Source organism: Jaculus jaculus, chromosome 18 (assembly GCF_020740685.1).
Source record: "Jaculus jaculus isolate mJacJac1 chromosome 18, mJacJac1.mat.Y.cur, whole genome shotgun sequence".
Classification (NCBI taxonomy): domain Eukaryota; kingdom Metazoa; phylum Chordata; class Mammalia; order Rodentia; family Dipodidae; genus Jaculus; species Jaculus jaculus.
Genome location: NC_059119.1, coordinates 20,379,716 through 20,398,422, shown reverse-complemented (window position 1 = coordinate 20,398,422; position 18,707 = coordinate 20,379,716). Strand labels below are relative to the sequence as shown.

Sequence of the window (18,707 nt, the reverse complement as noted above, 5' to 3'; positions counted from 1 at the left end):
GAGCAAGATTGAATGAAAAATCCAGGGCCCGGGTAGATGGCTCAGAGCTTAAGGGCGCTTGCTAGCAAAGCCTGCTGTCCTGAGGTTCAATTTGCAAGCCACCCACATAAGCCTGATGTGGAAAGTGTTCCAAGCATCTGGCATTCATTTGCAGTGATAACAGACCCTGGTGCTTACACACACACACACACACACACACACACACGCAAATAAATTTGAAGAAAAAGAAACATTCAAAGTAACATTCTCACCAGACATGGTGGCACACACTCGGGAGGCAGATTTAGGTGGATCCTGTGAGTTCAAGGCCACCCTGAGACTACATAGTGAATTCCAGGTCAGCCTGGGCTAGAGTGAGACCCTAACTAAAAAAGGGGAAACCTTTTGGGCATGGCGGACACACTCCCGTAATCCCTGCACTCAGGAGGTTGAGGCAGAAGGTTCACAAATTTCAGGCCATTTTAGGCTTCAGGATGAGACCTTGTGTAAAAAATATAAAAATAGAAAAAGGGAAGGGAGGAAAAAAAAAAAAAGGAAGGACAAAAAAGAAGAAAGAGAAAAGAAAGCTAGGTGATGTGGTTTAGTGGGTGGGTTGCGTGCTTAGCATGCGTGAAGCTCTGAGTTTGAGCCCAGCACTGTGTGACGCACCTCTGTAACCCCAGCGCTTGAGAGGTGGGGGCAGAGACTCCAACGTTCGAAGTCACCTTCAACTACATAGTGTTGAGGCCAGCCTGAACTACACGAGAGCTTGTCTCAACAAAGGATGGAAGGCATATGTCTGTGAAGCCTAAGGATCCAGGTTCGATTCTCCAGGTCTCACGTAAACCAGATGCACATGGTGGCACCTGCATCTGGAGTTCGTTTGTAGTTCTTAAAAAAAAGAAAAGGGAGTTCGATCGGTAGCGGGAGCGGAGAGCGGACCCCAGAGAGCCCTGAGCAGCCCCACCACCGCCGCCGCCGGCCTAGTTACCATCACACCCCGGGAGGAGCCGCAGCTGCCGCAGCCGGCCCCAGTCACCATCACCGCGACCGTGAGCAGCGAGGCCGAGACCCAGCCGCCGCCCGCCGCCCCGCCCTCGGCGCCGCCGACACCAAGCCCCGCACCACGGGCAGCGGCGGCCCGGGCGGCCTCACATCGGCGGCGCCTGCGGGCGGGGACAAGAAGGTCATCGCAAGGAAGGTTTTGGGAACAGTAAAATGGTTCAATGTAAGGAATGGATATGGCTTCATCCACAGGAATGACACCAAGGAAGATGTATTTGTACACCAGCCTGCCATAAAGAAGAATAACCCCAGGAAGCACCTTCATAGTGTAGGAGATGGAGAGACTGTGGAGTCTGATGTTGTTGAAGGAGAAAAGGGTGCGGAGGCAGCAAATGCTGCAGGCCCTGGTGGAGGTCCAGGTCAAGGCAGTAAATATGCAGCAGACCGCGACCATTATAGACGCTGTCCACGTCGTAGGGTCCTCCACGCAATTACCAGCAGAATTACCAGAATAGTGAGAGTGGGGGAAAGGATGAAGGATGGAGAGCGCTCCTGAAGGACAGACCCAACAACGCCGGCCCTACCGCAGGCGAAGGTTCCCACCTGACCACATGAGGACGCCCTATGGGTGTCGACCACAGTCTTCCAACCTCCTGTACAGGGAGAAGTGATGGAGGGTGCTGACAACCAGGGTGCAGGAGAGCAAGGTGGACCCGTGAGACAGAATATGTATCGGGGTTATAGACCACGATTCCGCAGGGGTCCTCCTCGCCAAAGACAGCCCAGAGAGGATGGCAATGAAGAGGACAAGGAAAATCAAGGAGATGACACCCAAGGTCAGCAGCCACCTCAACGTCGGTACCGCCGCAACTTCAATTACCGACGCAGACGCCCAGAGAACCCTAAACCACAAGATGGCAAAGAGACAAAAGCAGCCGATCCACCAGCTGAAAATTCGTCCGCTCCCGAGGCTGAGCAGGGCGGGGCTGAGAAAATGCCGGCTTACCATCTTTACCATCATCCGGTTTAGTCATCCAACAAGAAGAACTGAATATGAAATTCCAGCAATAAGAAATGAACAAAAGATTGGAGCTGAAGACCTTAAGTGCTTGCTTTTTGCCCATTGACCAGATAAACTAGAACTATCTGCATTGACTATGCAGCATGGGGTTTTTATTATTTTTACCTAAAGATGTCTCTTTTTGGTAATGACAAACGTGTTTTTTAAAAAAGCCTGGTTTTTTTCAATATACCTTTAAAGGTTTTTAAATTGTTTCATATCTGGTCAAGTTGAGATTTTTAAGAACTTTATTTTTAATTTGTAATAAAAAGTTTACAACTTGATTTTTTCAAAAAAAAAAAAAAAGTCCACAAACTGCAAGCACCTGTTAATAAAGGTCTTAAATAAAAAAAAAAAAAAAGAAAAGGATGGAAGGCCGGGCATGGTGGCATGCCTTTAATCCCAGCGCTCAGGAGGATCACTGTGAGTTCAAGGCCACCCTGAAACGACATAGTGAATTCCAGGTCAGACTGGGCTAGAGTGAGACCCTACCTTGAGAAATCAAACTAAATAAATAAAAAGAAAAGGATGAAGGGTGGGAGAAAGGAAAGGGAAGGGGAAGGGATGAGGGAAAGGAAGGGGAAAGAAATGGGGGTTGGGCTCATGAGCAAGCAGCTTGTGTACATCAAACGTCCATCCAAAGCCATTTATAACAGGAGTCCGGGGCTGACTGGTTACAGATTGCACAGCAATCACGGCAGTCTCCCCAGAGCGTTCATACATTATTCACCGTGAAATATGCATCTGCAGTGGACTCCACTACGTAATTCCCAACACAGAAATGGCTACATCTCTACTTCAAGTAATGAACCATCTTTGTTGTTGTTGCTTTGTGTGTTTGTTTGTTTGGTTGGTTTTTGGTTTTTCAAGGTAGGGTTTCACTCTAGCCCAGGCTGACCTGGAATTCACTATGTAGTCTCAGGATGGCCTCGAACTCACAGTGACCCTCCTACCTCTGCCTCCCAAATGCTGGGCTTAAAGGCATGCACCACCACCCCTGGCCCTTTTTACATTTCTTCCTGGCTCAGCACATGGGCTCTCAGACCCTGTGGGTGGATACAATTTCCTTCTCTTGGTTTTGTACTTCCCTCGATAAATATAATTTCATAATTATCCTTCTCAGTTTGGTTTGCCCAATTCTTTGGTTAAATACAAACATGACCTCAGGGTTTGGGGTTTGAGGACTCTATTCCTGAACCCCCAATGCCCTGTAACACTCTCTAAATTTATCCTCTGGTCTATGGTTTTCAATTGTTGGAATTCGTAAGACAAGAGCCTGGAGGCCACTGACTCACTGGAAGCTCTGTATGACTGTGATGGTCTGGCACCCAACTCCTGGGTTACAGCCCAACCAAGAGCCAAGAAAGGCTCGGGTACTCTCAGAGATACCTCAATCATATCATATCATATAATCGTATCATATTGGTGCACTGGTCAGGAATATGGCTCTGTCACAGGCACTTCCTACATCAATTTGGTGGCACATGTCTATAATCCCAGCACTTGGGGAGGAGGAAGACTCACAAGCTTGACACCCTCTCAGCCGATTTTAGCAAGCCCATGTCTCTCAAATTAAGGAAAAAAAAAAAAAAAGAATCTCTTTTTGTTTTGCTTTTTTCAAGATGGGGTCTTGCTTTAGCCGAGCCTGACCTGGAATTCACTATGTAGTCTCAGGCTGGCCTTGAACTCACAGAGACCTCACCATGCCCAGCATCCTCACTCTTGAATTGAGCAACCTCATTGCACTTCAGTTTATGATTGATGGCTCAGGTTACAGCCCAATCATTGAAGACGCAAGGGAGTCTCGGGAAGACTTCGTTCTCAATGCCATTCGCTCTCTGCAGAAACAGCAAAACATTTGGTGTAAGGCATTCAAAGACAGCCACAGGAGGAATGGTCACAAGAGCTATGCTAGAACCAAAATAATTACAGGAAATTACATCAGCACAAACTCAATTTTCATCACTGATTTTGTCCCTTATACTGAGGTTAGGTTTCATAAAAACCGTGCAAACATATGCATGATAAAATTATGAGAAAGTTGGGCTGGAGAGATGGCTCAGCTGTTAAGGTACTTGCCTTCAAAGCCTAATGACTTGGGTTCACTTTCCCAGTACCCATGTAAACCCAGATGCACAACGTAGCACATGCATCTGGAGTTTGCAGCAACTAGAGGCCCTGGCATGCTCATTCATTCTCTCTCCTTGCAAATAAATAAACAAAATTTTTAAAATAATTATTTTTAAAGAAAGCAACTTAATAGACGGGAGTATATAATAGGTAGAGAGGACAATAGGTTGTAGCCATTCTCAAAGGTGCTAATTTGTAGATGGAAGCCTCGAAGCATCAAATTCCTATACCTCTGAATTGCTGAAGAAACAGTGGAATATCCCAAGTGGTCAACCACTTTACATAAGGGAAGAGTCAGTTTCACCATGTAACTGATTACTTGATTACAATTAGCAAGTTATTTTAGTCTTCCAAACATTTCTATTTCAAAAATGTTTGTACATATACAAAAGTAGGGAGAATAAACACATTCCTAAGTACATTTACTCTCTAAGACTCAGCAGTTTGTTCCACTTTTCCCAGAAGTGCCTTATAACGTTGCTTTTAAAATAAATAACCTGGCACAATACTTTGCCCAAAATATTCCTCTACCTTTGTGCATTCTCTTTTAAATCCACAACTCCTCCCTTTACGCCCTATCCCTCTCAACACTGACATGTGGAAAACGACTTAATCACTTTGCACAATGTCTTAAACTACTGTTTTTTAATTTTTTTATTTTTTAGAGAGAGAGAGAGATGGAGAGAGAGAATTGGCATGCCACGACCTCAGCCACTGAATTGAATTACAGACGCTGTGCCATCTACTGGGCATGTGTGACCTTGCGCTTGCCTTGCCTTTGTGCATCTGGTTTACGTGGAATCTGGAGAGTCGAACATGGGGCCTTGGGCTTTGCAGACAAGCACCTTAACCACTAAGCCATCTCTCCAGCCCTAAACCATTGCTTTTAATTTTCTTTCAAACAGAGTCTCATCTGTAGCCCAGGCTGGCCTCAAAAATTTTCTGTGTGGTCAAGGATGATCTTAAATTTTTGATCCTTCTACATATACCTCCTAAGTGCTTAGATTATAGGCTGTTGCCACTATGTCTGGTTTATGCAGTGCTAGGGATGAAACCAAGAGTCTCATGCCTACCATTTCAACTAAGCTACATCCCATAGCTTTGGAATTAAGCTAAATTTGCTAAGCTTGTGCAAAGCACTACATGAAAGTGATCTAGTTTACTACATAAAAAGAAAACATATCTATGATATGCTTCTGAAGGTAGGAATCATAGTTAATAATTAGTTTTCCACGTCATACAAAAACAATGGCTTAGTGGTTTAGGCACTTGCTTGTGAAGCCTGAGGACCCAGGTTCAATTCCCCAGTACATGTGAGAGCCAGATGCACAAGGTGGTACATGCATATGGAGTTCATTTGCAGTGGCTGGAAGCCCTGGCACACCCATCTCTTTCTCTATCTGCCTCTCTCCCTCTCCTTCTCTCAAATAAATAAATAAATAATGAGAATTTACTGGAGGACTTAGCTCCTACTAAGTTTTTTATTTCTCTCATAGACTTTTGTTGGAAAGGGGAAAAGTTTGCAGAAAACCTAAACACAGAATAATTGTGGACTACAGCTTAGTCTGGGCAGTTGTGAAGAGCATCTCTTTGTAGAATATAACACTAGGGATCTCACAATACTTTGTATGAGCTTCTCTAACCTTTACCATTGTTGATGCTGGATGAATCCAAGGCAGATTCTTCAACATGGATTCAATGAGGTCAGCGACACTTAGTCCGATGGCCCAGTTGGTATATCTCTCTAGCCCAATAACTTCATAGGCACCTTGAAAAAAATAAATCATGGCTGGAGAGATGGCTTAGCAGTTAAGGCATTTGCCTGCAAAGCCTAAGGACCCAGGTTCTACTCCTCAGTACCCACATAAGCAGATGCACAAGGTGGTGCATGTATCTGGAGTTCATTTGCCTATTCTCTCTCTCTCTTTCTGTCTCTCAACTAAATAAATTAATAAAGTATAAAAATTTTTTAGTAGGACTGAAATTCAGTAGTAAGGCCAGTAAGCTAGAAAGGGGATATAAAGGGAACAGAAAGGGAGGGGAGAGGACTTAATAGAATGGTATTGTATATATGTAAGTAGAAGAACAAATTGATGGGGGTGAAAAGGCCTAAGTGAGGTTAGGGAAGATATATTCACAAGCAGAGAGAGAGAAAGAGAACATGAGCGAGCAAGCCAGGGCCTCCTGCCACTACGTATGAAATTCAGACACATGCATCACTTTGAGTATCTGGCTTTAAGTGGGTACTGGGGAATTGAACCCAGGCCTTCAGTGCCTTTAACCACTGGGCTATATCTCCAGACCCTCTTGTCTTATTGTTTTTTGCTCCAAAGTTTTTTTGTTTTTGTTTTTGCTTTTTTATTTTTATTTATTTAGTTGAGAAAGGAAAAGAGGGAGAGAGAGAGAGAATGGGCATGCCAGAGCTTCCAGCCACTGCAAACAAACTCCAGATGCATGCACCATCTTGTGCATCTGGCTTACGTGGGTCCTGGGGAATCGAACCAAGATCTCTTGTCTTTGCAGGCGAAGCACCTTAACTGCTAAGCCATCTCTCCAGCCCCTTATTCTTTTTTTAAAAAAAGATGTTATTTATTTGTATTTATTTATTACAGTCAGAGAGAAAGGGAAAGTGTGTGAGAATGGGCGGTCCAGGGCTTTCAGCCACTGCAAACGAGCTTCAGATACATGCGCCACTATGTGCATCTGGCTTACATGGGACCTAGAGAATCAAGCTTGAGTCCTTAGGCTTTGCAGGCATGTGCCTTAACCACTAAGCAATCTCTCCAGCCCCTGCCTGTCTTATTCTTTTTTTTTTTATTTTTTAATTTGTATTAACATTTTCCATGATTATAACAAAATATCCATGGTAATTCCGTCCCTCCCCCCCACACACTTTCCCCTTTGAAATTCCATTCTCCAGCTGCCTGTCTTATTCTTAACACAAAGGAATTAACTGAAATTCCAATTAAATAATACTTTTCTTTATGTGCAGATCAAATTCCTCAAAAGTTACAATATTCAACTAAATTGCTCCATATTTGAGCTATCAGCCATCTTGCAAAACTTCTCTGTCACTAACACTGACTGAATGCTCATCAGTAATGCCTGTGTACATATGTGACCTTGAGCTATCTTTGACCCTTCTGTTTTACAGAGGAGGAAAATGGGATAAATCTTGAAGGTTAATGGCTCCCAACACTACAGTTAGTTTCAATGTCATGACTTAAATCCAAGCCCCTATGGACTCTACTTTAAAGTAATGCCTTATTTTGTTTTGAATATGAAGATTATAAAAAGCATGATTTGGGGCTGGAGAGATGGCTCAGTGTTAAGATGCTTGCCTGCAGCCCCAATGACCTGAGTTCGATCCCCTAGTACTCACGTAAAGCCAGACACACAAAGTGGTGCATGCATGTGGAGTTTGCAGTGCCTAGAAGCTCTGGCACTCTAATTCTGTCTCCCCTCCCTGTCTCCCTCTTCTCTCTCTCTGTCTCTGTCTCTTTCTCTCCCTCTCTCTCTATGATTGCAAATAAAATAAAATCTAAAAAAATGATTTGGGTTGGAGAGAGAGCTCAGAGGTTAAAGTGCCTGCCTGCAAGCCTGCCGGCCTGGTTTAAATTCCCCAGTGCTCCTGTGAAGCCAGATGCACAAGATGGCGCGTGCATTTGGAGTTTGTGTGCAGTAAGTAGCAAGAGGCCCTGGTGCACCTACCCCATACCTCCAACCCGCTTCTCACAAATAAATAAATTAAAATATTTAACTAAAAAAGGTAATTTTTTGAAAAGAATGCTTTTCAAAATGGGGACATTACTAGATGAGTGTTAAAAGATAAGTTAAGAATTGCTTAAATGAGCTGGGCGTGGTGGTGCATGCCTTTAATCCCAGCACTTGGGAGGCAGAGGTGGGAGGATTGCCAAGAGTTCGAGGCCACCCTGAAACGACATAGTGAATTCCAGGTCAGCCTGAGCCAGAGTGAGACCCTACCTCGAAAAACCAAAAAAAGAAAAAAAAGAATTGCTTAAATGGGCTGGAGAGATGGCTTAGAGGCTAAGGCATTTGCTTCAGGAGACAAAGGGCCCAGGTTCGATTCTCCAGGACCCACGTAACCCAGATGCACAAGGGACACATGCGTCTGGAGTTCGTTTGCGGTGGCTAGAGGCCCTGGTGCGCCCATTCTCTCTCTGTCTCTCTTCTCTCTAGCTCTCTCTGCTTGAAAATAAATAATTTTTTTAAAGAGAATTGCTTAAATACTGTCCTCTATCCAAGGTTTTTGTTTAGGTGACTATGAGGCTAGTAGTGCCCAGGCTTACCTCTCGGGGTAAATCAAGCCTAACTGGTGAGAAGAAGCAACGTGAAGGCTGCTCTCACTGTTCCTTCTTCACTCACCCTCGCTCGCGACTTCTCTAGGAAAAAGCATTTGCTTTCCGTAGGGAGACTGGTTAGCGTGTCTGACTTGTCTAAATTAGCCTCGCCCGCTTCTCAAAGATGTTCACTGCATACTTAGTAAGGAAGCTTTTACCAGAGCAGGTCACCATGAAATGCCTTATAATGTTATCTACACAAACAGGAAATGAATCCTCCCAAGCCACCTCCACTCACCTTTCCACCACCATCTTACACACTTCTTTCCAATTTTCACTGTCATCATCTGTTCCCATTTCTGGATTCAGTTCCCCAGGAGAGGAACACTGGCCACATACACCCCACTCCACACAGCCACAGTTAAAACAAAAAGCGGGGCGGGGGGGGGGGGACATGGGCTGAAGAGATGGCTTAGTGGTTAAGTCCTTGCCTGTGAAGCCTAAGGACCCAGGTTCAAGGCTTCATTCCCCAGGACCCACATAAGCCAGATGCACAAGGTGGCACATGCGTCTGGAGCTTGTTTACAGTGGCTGGAGGCCCTGGCATGCCCATTCTCTCTCTGTCTCTTTTTCTCTCTGTTGCTCTCAAATAAATAAAAACATTTAAAAAGGGCATTCTAGACATTTATATTATATATACAGACATATATATAGTTTATTTAAGAGAGAGAATGAGGCAGATAAAATGGGAATGGCAGAGTCTCTAGCCCCTGCAAATGAATTCCAGATGCATGTGCCACCTTGTGCATGTGGCTTACATGGCTCCGGGGAAATGGAACCTGGGTCATTAGGCTTTGCATGCAATTGCCTAACCACTAAGCCTTCTCTCTAGCCCAACATTTCTGTTTAAAAACAATGTACTTTTAGTTCAGATTTCAGCATTGATGCAAACCTGAACACCAGTTGATATTGTACCCCAGTGCAGCTCCCCACTTTGAAGGACAACTGTTTTGCTATTTGCTCTAAGTAGCAACAATGTGACCTTTTAAATTTACCATCACTGTGCCAGAATTATAAAGAAAATAAAACTCTTGGGCCTCTCTAGGTTTGGGATGGCACAAGGAATTCTAATTCGGGATCCCTCTTCTAACTTCTTAGAATCCTCCTTGAATGCCTCATTCCAAAGTAAAATTCCTATGGATTTTACCCTTGGATGCTTAGCTGTTTCCAAGGCCTCCTTTGTTGGATTATGTGCTTAGCCATCTTTGTATCCCTTAGGGTTCTGTTCTGGTTATTTTTCCCATTCTCTAACCACATACCTGACAAGAAAGTTGGCTCAGGGTTGGGGCACGGGAAAGCACGGATTGCAAAGCCTGCCAGCCCTGGGCTTTACTCCTCACTACCCACATCACCAGGTGCACAAAGTGGTACAAGCATTGGGAGTTCGTTCGCAATGGGTAGAGGCCCTGGCATGCCCCTATTCTCTCTCTCTCTCTGTCTGTCTGCAAATAAATAAAAACACTTAGAAAAAGAAAGCAAGCCGAGTGTGGTGGCACATGTCTTTAATCCCAGCACTTGGGATGCAGAGGTTTGAGACCACCCTGAGACTACTCAGGTGGGAACATCATCACTCCCATGGTATACTCCCCCCAAACTCACTAAAAAACACTTAAGTTGAAGGGCATTTCCACACATACACAAAATATGCTAGTATTCTTTAGGAGTGCCCAGATTATTTAAAAAAAAAAATATATATATATATATATATATATATATATATATATATATATATATATGAATTTGGAGTTCATTTGCAGTGGCTAGAGGCCCTGGTGCACCTATTCTCTTTCTCTATCTGCCACTTCCCCCCCCCCCACTCAAATAAATAAAAATAAGATAATAACAATGACAATAAAATCACCAGTATGGGCTTGTTACAGAAACCGATTGGCTCACATATCAGACACCAGAGGGGGAGTGCAGAATCAGAAGATTTATTCTTTGGGCCTGCATGGCCCAGGGGAATAATTCCCAAAGCCTGGGCCCTCAATTCCAGTCGCACAGGGCTTATACTTACAGTTCACCATCATTTCTGTTCCTCTCCGTCTTTGGTGGGGTTAAAGCGTTCTGTCTACGTGACTAGGGCCATGAGCAGGAAGCTTCTAGAAGCCGAGAGGCAGTTAGTGAGACCAGTAAGGCTCTGCAGAACAGAGTGAGGCTTTTGCAGGCAGTGGCACACCTGTGTTTGAGATAAAGTTCTGTACACAGGATACAAATGGCTCTTTTATGAGACGGGGCACTGGCCTTGGCTTTCTGCCTCATTTCCACAAGCAGGATATAAGGAGGTCCATTATGAGACAGGGCGCCAGAGTTTGGCCTTGGTTTCCTGCCTCAGGCTCTTAAAACCCATCAAAATTATAAAAGATCAGTCTAGGGAGAGGCTCAGTGGGTAAAATGCTTGCTGTAAAGCTCTGAGTACGTGAGTTCGAATCCCCAGACCTCATGTAAAAGCCAGACCCTGCGGCGGGCTTCAGTAATCTCAGTGAACCTAAGGCAAGAAGGGAGGCAGACAGGTGAATTTCCTGGAAGCTCTCGAAGCAGCCATGAGAGACCCTGCCTCAAAATGAGGTGGGGGGAGGAATGACCTGAAAGTCCTCCTCTGGCCTCCGCATGCGCACTGTTGCAGCTATGTGCCCCAACTCGGATATATGAAATAAGTAATTTTTTAATTATGAAGGATAAAAATGCCTGAGGAGCTGTTAGCTCAGAGGATTCTAAGGAGACAGGACCGCTGAAGCAGGTGGGTGGGGGCTGTATCCCCGAGCTTTCCCTCAGTGATATTTCAAGGGTTCATCAGCAGTTTGGGAATTAGAGCCTCCCAGAGGCGGTGTATTGTTGGGGGCGGGCTTATGGCTATATAGCTAGCTTCCCCTTGCCAGTGTTTGGCACACTCTCTTGTTGCTGTTGTCCATCTGATGCTGCCCAGGAGGTGATATCCACCCTCTGCTCATACCATCGTGTTCCCTTGCCTTCGTGGAGCTTCCCCTTGAGTCTGTAAGCCAAAATAAACCATTTTTCCCTGTAAAAATAAAATAAAATAACAGTGTCATCAGTCTGACCAAACCTCCCTCATATGTAGTTCTCTTTTTCCTTTCATCACCCAGCACCCTCCAGACTCCATGGCATATGAAATCGACTGTTTAGAATTCCCTCTTCATGTTCAGATCCCTTCATGAGCCTTGGCTCAGTGCCTACTCCAGACACCAGTCAGCTGCGGGCTCTGTGGGGTGAACTCAAGCGCTGATCATGCCCTTACAAGAGGACAGAGCCATAGCAGGCTCACAGGAGCCTGGGAGAGCAGGTCAAGGGTGGGCAAGGGAATTCTGTTATGCCGAGGGGTATTCTAAAAATATATTTATTTCTTTACTTGAGAGATAGAGACAGAGAGGGTGAGGGGGGTTATGGGTCCACGGGGCCTCTTACTACTACAAATGAACTGCAGATGCGTATGCCACTTTGTGTGTCTGGCTTTATTTTGGGTCCTGGGGAATTGAACCCAGGCCGTCAGACTTTGTAAGCAAGTGCCTTTAACCACAGAGCCATCTTTCTAGCCTCTGTTTTGTTTTGTGACAGGGTCTCACTAAAAAGCCCAAACTGGGGGCTGGAGAGATGGCTTAATGGCTAAAGTGCTTGCCTGCAAAGCCAGAGGACCATTCCCCAGGACCCACATAAAGCCAGATGTACAAGGTGGCACATGCATCTGGAATTCGTCTGCAGTGGCTGGGAGCCCTGGCATGCTCGATCTCTCTCTTTCTATCTTCCTCTTTCTCTCTCACAAATAAATAAATAAAATATTTTAAGAAAGAAAAAGAGAAGAGAAGAAAGGAAAGGGAAGGGAAGGAAAAGAAAAGGAAGAGGGCTGGAGAGATGGCTTAGTGGTTAAATACTTGCCTGTGAAGCCTAAGCACCTCATTTCAAGGCTTGATTCCCCAGGACCCACGTTAGCAAGATGCACAAAGGGGTGCATGCATCTGGAGTTCATTTGCAATGGCTGGAGGCCCTGGCATACCCATTCTCCCTCCCTCCCTCTCTCTCTCTCTGTCACTTTCAAATAAATAAAATAAAAATTAACGAAAACCAAAAATTTTTTAAAAAGAAAAGAAAAGGGAGACCCACAACAAAGCCAGCCAGGATGTAGCTCCACTGGTAAAGTACTTACCTAGTGCATGCATGAGGCCCTGGATTTGATCCTCCATAGCACATAAACCGGATGTGAGGGCAGATACCATAATCCCAGCCTGGGCTACAGAGGAGACCCGGTCTCAAGACAAAAGCACCCTAAACCTCAACATTTTAAACCCTCTGCCTTCTTTTCCCAACCCCACTAGAGACAGCTCTGCCCACCCAGGCTCATCTTCAACTTCAGCTGCCCTCCCTCTGCACAGATGGGTCTTGTCCACCACCCACCACCCACCACCGCGGACTCTCCTGGCCCAGGCCTGCCTGTGGCTGTGAAAATCCTCGCAGGTGCCAAGAGCAGAAAACAAGAAGGCTTTGTGTAGCCCTGAGCTACCAAAGAGTCTCTTAATTGGATATCCTTCTCACCCCACTGCCGTGCTCAGAGGGACAGCCAGCCCTTAGTTCCTGCTTCCCTTGGCCCCTTGCTTTGGCATGAAGAAGACCAAACCCCTGCCAAATTCCCAGACATTTGTCACCCAGCCTAGACGGAGGGGACCCAGAAACATGCCTGAGGCCACATCTGCAGCCCTGTGCCACCTCACGGTGTCAGTCTCAGAGCTCCTCCTCCCAACTTGCTGAAACTGAAGTCTTCCTTCAAAGGACCCACTCTGCAGAGGATCCGGACAACCTGTCTCCTCTCCCTCTCATTGACAAGTCTGTCACATCCCACGGGCACAGCCATTACCTTCTCTCTGTCATTCCCTCTCTCCTTCCTTCCTTCCTTCCTTCCTTCCTTCCTTCCTTCCTTCCTTCCTTCCTTCTTTCTTTCTTTCTTTCTTTCTTTTTACAAAGGTTATAGTCTTTATCTTATTTTATTTGAGAGAGAGAAGGAGACACAGAGAGAGAGAGAGAGAGAGAGAGAGAAAGAGAGAGAGAGAGAGAGAGAGAGAGAGAGAGAATGGGTGTGCCAGGGCCTTTGGCAGCTGCAAACAAACTCCAGATGCATGCATCACCTTGTGCATCTGACTTGCGTGGGTCCTGGGGAATCGAACCTGGCTCCTTTGGCTTTGCAGACAAGCACCTCTCCAGCCCAAAAGTACATCTTATTTTAAAAACAAGGATAAAGATATCTACCCAAGTGGCTGGGAGGTGACTCAGTGGTTAGGAATGCTTGCTGGAAAGCTGGAGGACCTGAGACCCTCAGAATTCCATCTCCTACAGTCACGTACACAGTTAGCTGGGCGCGGCCTGCAGGAGACAGAGACTTGAATATCACTGGGACTTGCCGACCCAGGAAAAAAATGGTGAAAACAGCAGCTCTGGTTTGAGTGACAAGAAGAGGACACCTGACATTCTTCTCTGGTCTCCACATGTGTATGCACAAGACACCTATACCTGCACACATAGTGCACACACTACATGCACGTCACACCACACCAAACATATTACACACACACACACTAAAAAAGATATCTGGGCTGGAGAGATGGCTTAGCGGTTAAGCGCTTGCCTGTGAAGCCTAAGGACCCCGGTTCGAGGTTCAGTTCCCCAGGTCCCACGTTAGCCAGATGCACAAGGGGGCGCACGCGTCTGGAGTTCGTTTGCAGAGGCTGGAAGCCCTGGCGCGCCCATTCCCTCTCTCTCCCTCTATCTGTCTTTCTCTCTGTGTCTGTCACTCTCAAATAAATAAATAAATAATGAACAACAAAAAAATTTTAAAAAGATATCTACCTAGTAGGCTTACTTGTACAAGGATTAGACAAGCTAAGGTCTATACAGTCTAATGCCAAGTTCAGTGAAGAAATCCAGCAAACGGACGGGCAACAGTAAGTGATGGAAACAATTACACTTAGGCCCCGCTGACTGGCAGCTTGCTCTGATGCCTGGCAGAGGGCTGGCATAGTCTGCTATTTCCCCCCACGATGCCAGCCTCCCCTGTTTTCAGTCAGTGCTTGTTTCCAGAGAATGGCGGAAGGAGGACATTGGCAAACCATCTGTACCATTGTCTTTCCCACAAATTTCTCTTTATATACTTGTGCCGCCTTCTGTTGCTGTAAGAAAATTAATTTCCCAATGCTTAAATTCAACCAGTTTATGGAGTAATTTATCTAGTTCTAATCCTATTTGTTTTGTTTTGTTTTTTATGAAAGCAATCAATCTACTATTTGCAATATTCTGTGCAGGTCAGCCTGCGCTAGAGTGAGACCCTACCTTGAAACACAAACAAACAAAAACTCAAGAAATTAGACCTTCAAAATTATTTTCAGATAATATTGGGAATTTTTTATGATCTTGGTATTTATTTTATTTATTTATTTTGAGAGAGAGAGAGAGATAGAGATAGATGGGGGGGAGAGAGAGAGAGAGAGAGAGGCAGATATAGAGAGGGAGAGAGAATGGGCACACCAGGGCCTCCAGCCACTGCAAACAAACTGGCTTACATGGGTCCTAGGGAACCTGGGTCCTTAGGCTTCCCAGGCAAGCACCTTAATCACTAAGCCTTCTCTCCAGCCCGAGTTTTTATGATCTTGATGTGAGGAGCGGTTATGGGGCGGTCTCCAGGTCCCTCTGAGCTCAGTGGCAGCAGCAGCAGCCTTGGCTCCTGTCCTCCCAGACTGGAAGAATTCAGGTGGAGCACAGCATATATGCCTTTATCTCTCTCAAATAAGTACATAAATAAATAATTTTTTTTAATTATGAAAGGCCTCACAGGAGCCTAGCCCGTCAGAAATACATGGCTATGTAATATGGACATGCAGATCCATGGGTGTGGGCAGCTGCCCGCACTCCCGGGCCAATGCCACGTGTAGTTTTGGAGCTGCAGTGGGTGTGGTGGACAAGGAGGCACCCCAGGCCTCTGGACCAGCCAATCCAACCTAGGTAAATCATCCTGGAAGCTTATGACCACGAAGCCTCTGCAGGAGCTCGCCCTCTAGTGGAAGAGAAAGAAAAAACCCTCACCATCACAGGGTTGAGGCCGGGAGACAGGAGATGCTGTCAGAAGTTCTCTGAACTGATTGGAGAACTCCCCTCCTGGCCTTCTGGTGCGAGAAGTTGCACAAGACCCCAGATCTGCGCTTCAGCGCGCCGCTACTGATGATTTGCCTGAGGCAAGAGAGAACTTTGTTTGGTTTTGGTTTCAAGGCAGGGTCTCACTCTAAGCCCAGGCTGACCTGGGACTCACTCTGTAGCCCAGTCTGGCCTCCAACTCAAGGCGATCCTCCTACCTCTGCTTCCACCATGCTGGGATAAAGGATGTGTGCCACCACACCAGGCCCTTTTTTTGCTTGCTTAAAAAAATTTTAAAGGGCTGGAGAGATGGCTTAGTGCTTAAGGCATTTGCCTGCAAAGCCAAAGGACCCAGGTTCAATTCCCCAGCACCCATGCAAACCAGATGCACAAGGTGGTACACACATCTGGAATTCATTGACAGTGGCCGGAGGCCCTGGTGGACCCACTCTCTCTCTCTCTCTCACCCTCCCTTTGGGTGAGACTCTTTCTTGCTCTCTCTCTCAAATAAATAAATAAAAATATTTAATTTTTTTTTTTTGTTTTTTTGAGGTAGGGTCCCACTCTAGCCCAGGCTGACCTGGAATTCACTATGGAGTCTTAGGGTGGCCTCGAACTCACGGCGATCCTCCTACCTCTGCCTCCTGAGTGCTGGGATTAAAGATGTGCACCATGGGCTGGAGAGATGGCTTAGCGGTTAAGCGCTCGCCTATGAAGCCTATGGACCCCGGTTCGAGGCTCGGTTCCCCAGGTCCCACGTTAGCCAGATGCACAAGGGGGCGCACGCGTCTGGAGTTCGTTTGCAGAGGCTGGAAGCCCTGGTGCGCCCATTCTCTCTCTCTCCCTCTACCTGTCTTTCTCTCTGTGTCTGTTGCTCTCAAATAAATAAATAAAAAATGAACAAAGAAAAAAATTTAAAGTTGTGCACCACCATGCCCAGCAAAAATATTTAATTTTTAAAAGTTTTAAAAAGAGAAACTTTTTTATTGTTTTTTTTTCTAATTTTTAACAATTTATTTATTTGAGAGACCAAGAGAGGCAAACACACAGAGAGGAAAAATGGGTGTACCAGGGCCTCCAGCCACTGCAAACAAATGCCAGATGCATGTGCCACCTTGTGCATCTGGCTTACGTGGGTCCTGGGTGATCGAACTGAAGTCCTTTGGCTTTGCAGGCAAACGCCGTGACTGCTAAGCCATCTCTCCAGCCTGTGTTTTTGTTGTTTTAGATAGGGTCTTAATCTAGCCCAGGCTGACCTAGAACTCACTCTATAGTACAGTATGGTTTTACACTCACAACAACCCCCCTACCTCTGCCTTCTGAGCCTGGAATGAAAGGTGTGACAGCCCACCATTCCAAGTTAAAAGGAGAAACTGTATTACTGAGAGAAAGCAAGTTTGGGGGGAGGGGAGTTTATTTCCAAGAGGAAGCAAACGTCAGCAGCAGGAAGTGGACCCAAACTGCACTGTGGATGGGGAATTTTATGTCCTGAGGACCAACCTGTCCTTGGTCCATATGGAACTTGGTCACCAAGTTGAGATGAACGTTATTGGTTAAGCTTCAATATATAAAGGACTGTGACTGGCTGGTGGATCAGAAGAAGTGTGCTCAGAGTCTTCTGGTAAGTCTCAAGGGAGGGCTTCATGGGAGCCAGCAGAGCCTTCCCAGACTAGCTTTGCTTTCCCAAGAGCCCTGTCCTTCCTCTTATCTGGTCAGTTTGGCTGTCTCATATCCAGCCACAGGAACCTCTTATTTTATTTTATTTTATTTTTTTCCTCTAGTGTTCAGGCTTAACTGGTCTAACCCTAACACTCATGTTCACTCTTACGTTCCCAAGGCAAGGACAAAAGATAAAACTGCTGCTGTTAAGCAGCTGAGTTGTAGCCAAGAGCACAGAGAAAAGGGGCTGGAGAGATAGCTTAGTGGTTAGGCACTTGTCTGCAAGGCCAAAGGACCCAGGTTCGACTCCCCAGGATCCATGTAAGCCAGTTGCAGAAGGTAGCACATGCATCTGGAATTTGCAGTGGCTGGACACCCTGGCACACCTAATCTCTCTGTCTTCCTCTCTTTCTCTCAAATACATAAATAAAAGCAAAACATTTAAAAAAAGAAAAAAAAGAATACAGAGAAAAAACTGCTGACTCTCCAGGGGCCTACCCTAACCTCCTAGCAAGCTTTTTCCTCCTAGTATTTAAGAACCTGGCCAATCTGTCTCTAATAGTGTTTTGCACCCATCCCTTTGGCTTTTGGCATAGTAACTTTCCAAAAGGGAGTAGATAGTTAGGGTGACTGGATCCCTAAAAGTAAAAAGGGCAGGATAGTCTGCATTCCCTTGAATTCTTTTTTTTTTTTTTTTTTTTTTTGGTTTTCCAAAGTAGGGTCTCTCTCAAGCCTAAGCTGACCTAGAATTCACTATGTCGTCTCAGAGTAGCCTCGAACTCATGGTGATCCTCCTATCTCTACCTCCGGAGTGCTGGGACAAAAGGCATGCGCCACCATGCCCGGCTTCCCTAGAATTCTTATCTTTTACCTAGACCTGGTTTTTCACAAACATCCTGGACCCCTCCTAGTAGGAAGGAGTTCGATGTAAACATTGTGGTTGGGCAAGTTCAGCCCCCAGAACTTAGCTAGCCTCTTTCTGAGACAGCCCCTAGCCCTAACCAATAAGATGTCCCTCTGGCACACCTGAGCCAGAGGACAGGACTCACCATCATAAGGTTTAACCTTTATGAGGGGAGGGCATGCACTCGGAGCTGTCTGACCACTTGGGAACTTCCAGCTGAGGGTGAGTTTTCCCTCTGCTGGGCCCAGGCAGAACCCCCTAATCCACATCGGTTCTCTGTCCCCTCCAGCTCCCCACATGACAGGAGCTCCTTGAGCTTTCTTTGCTCTCTTCTCTTTCCACAGTTTCCCCAGGCCCTCCATGTGGGAGTTGTAGCCACATGGGTGGCTTTTCTTTGCTCTGTATTTCCCTCAATAAATATAAGACTGCAATAATTAATTATCCTATGGGCTGGAGAGATGGCTTAGTGGTTAAGCACTTG

At 45.8% G+C, this 18,707-nt stretch overlaps 1 pseudogene; it reads left to right on the top strand.

The window, feature by feature from the left end:
- Positions 1-390: 390 nt before the first annotated feature.
- LOC123455834 lies at positions 391-2,250 on the top strand (annotated as a pseudogene).
- The last annotated feature ends 16,457 nt before the right edge of the window (positions 2,251-18,707 follow it).